Raw genomic sequence first — 2,500 nt, forward strand, 5'->3', positions numbered from 1 at the left:
CCTGAACGGTTTCACGTACTCTTGAACTCTCTCTTCAAAGTTCTTTTCAACTTTCCCTCACGGTACTTGTTCGCTATCGGTCTCGTGGTCATATTTAGCCTTAGATGGAGTTTACCACCCACTTAGGGCTGCACTCTCAAGCAACCCGACTCTAAGGAGAGGTCCTCCCGAAACGCGTACCAGTCGCTACGGGCCTGGCACCCTCTACGGGTAAATGGCCCCATTCAAGATGGACTTGGACGCGGTTCGACGTCTCGGGATAAATTGACCCTCCTGAACACTACATTTCCCAACGGCAGAACCGCGGGATTCAGTGCTGGGCTAATTCCTGTTCGCTCGCCGCTACTAAGGAAATCCTTGTTAGTTTCTTTTCCTCCGCTTAGTAATATGCTTAAATTCAGCGGGTAATCTCGCCTACTCTGAGGTCGTCGTACGTGATACAAAATTTTGTGTGTTTCGGCCGAAAGAGCGTAAAAGTAGTACTCGCGAAAACGTACAAAGCACAAAAAAAAAAGAAAAAAAAAGAAAACGAAACAACACTACACGACAGAAGAGAGAAAAAGGTAAACAAAAAACCGATATATGCCTTATGCGCCACACCAAAGTGTCAATATAATTCTTTCTTCATCTCTCGTCGATCGGAAACTCTCGCTAGACGATCTGGCCGGTTAACTTTAACGTCCGTCGAAAAGAACTTTCGGGGACTGGACGACCGACAGATCGCGCGGTTCCGCACGAATCGACAATGAAGAAAAGAAAAGACATGGGGCGACCGACATAAAGGTTTTCATCATTGGATATACCTTTTCTCTCTCCGCGGTGCTGTTCCGTGCGTGAACACACAAGTGTGTCTTTTGCGTCGTGTGACAATCAAGTTCGAAATAAGCCTCGCCAATAGAGGAGTATACATATTATTATAAAAAAAAAAATAATAATACATATAACCCGGTGGGATTTCTTTTTCTCTCTACTTCTTGTATAATTGAACCAAAAACCACGGGGGTACAGAAACGTTGCGCACGAAACGATTTATCATCGATCAAACACAAAACCAAATTAGAGACACGAGAGAAAGAGAGTAAGATCTCAAGACGCACATAGGCCGTCATCAATACGATTCAACGCGAACGTGGCGATGGAATGGCAATCGCACAGATTAGCGAGGACACGTCGACGACGGGGAATAATTCCGACCCGATCAAGTACGACGTGCTCCATCCCGCACATTGCTGCGCTTTGCTCCGCTGTCCATCGATCATCAAAGCGTTCGCGATAGAACGAGAGATCTCTTTCGTCTCTTCCCTCGAAGACTCGAAAAGGAATGTGTGTTTGTCGAAATCGCCGGCAACGACGACCCTCCGCCGTATGGCAATTATAACGTAGAGTTAAGAAACTCATCCACGCACAGGCATATTCTCTCCCTGGGGCTTAACATTGCCACACCACACACACTCTGTGTGCCACACAGTATTCTTTCTTTCTTTTATAATTTGTGTGTCCATCTCTGTAGTCTCGCGAGACTCTTGTAAATATACCTCTTTCGTATATACGCATCATTTCAGGCGACGTCGGGAGCGCGTTAAATGTTCATGAGTGGAAACGCTTCTTTCCGCAAGGCGAATCGTTTCGCAGAGAAGGTGAGAGATTTGGAGATCCTCGTCGAAGCGGTGCCTTACGGGCGGTCGTATTTTCAATACGACTCACGACACCGTAAAAACACTCACGCAAGTCCGAACGTAAGAAATACCAATCCCTACTTCGCCTCTCGTGGAAACTAGATATATATATATATTTGTATGTGTTTATAAGACGCAATGCAAAAATTGGCAATTTTCACAGAACCGCGACAAACGCCGACGAAACGCCCATCATTCGCTCGTACGTAGCATCTTTGCAACCCGACTCCGAAACGCTCTTTGGCGCCCTCCAAAAATATATTTGGAGAGGTAAGCGACGGCGGGGACTTACAAGAGCAACGCAAGCAGTTTATGGTTACGTAAACGACCCTCAGCCAGGCGTGGTCCAGGAATTGTATCCGTGGACCGCAATGTGCGTTCGAAATGTCGATGTTCATGTGTCCTGCAGTTCACACGTTGACGCGCAATTAGCTGCGTTCTTCATCGACCCACGAGCCAAGTGATCCACCGTTCAGGGTAATCGTATATATTTTTGATTTACAAATCAATATATGTATATGTCTCTTGTTCTGCGGTTCGTAAGAACGCATTGTACCTGAACGCTCCAACCAGCGCGCGAAGGAGATTCGTTCAGGCGTCGTTTTAAGGACGACACTATCGTCGTCCGTGGAAACGGAAAAAAAAAACCGTCAGATACGCAACACGTATCCGACGGCCGGGCGAACAGTACATTGAAAAACCGTTAACGTGGAAAACGCGGAGATGAATATATATTCTCTGAAAACGACGGGGATCGTAAGACAACCCGATACTGGATCCAGAGATGTAATAATATTCCTCTCCTCTTCACTTCCATTTCATTT

General features: G+C 46.2%; 1 non-coding gene across 1 annotated transcript; it reads right to left on the reverse strand.

Moving 5' to 3' along the window:
- Positions 1 to 2,001: 2,001 nt before the first annotated feature.
- LOC143220821 (5.8S ribosomal RNA) lies at positions 2,002 to 2,156 on the reverse strand. Its single transcript, XR_013011672.1, has one exon. It is a non-coding gene; the product is annotated as a 5.8S ribosomal RNA (ribosomal RNA).
- Positions 2,157 to 2,500: the final 344 nt, after the last annotated feature.

This window comes from Lasioglossum baleicum, unplaced genomic scaffold (assembly GCF_051020765.1).
Source record: "Lasioglossum baleicum unplaced genomic scaffold, iyLasBale1 scaffold1640, whole genome shotgun sequence".
NCBI classification, from domain to species: domain Eukaryota; kingdom Metazoa; phylum Arthropoda; class Insecta; order Hymenoptera; family Halictidae; genus Lasioglossum; species Lasioglossum baleicum.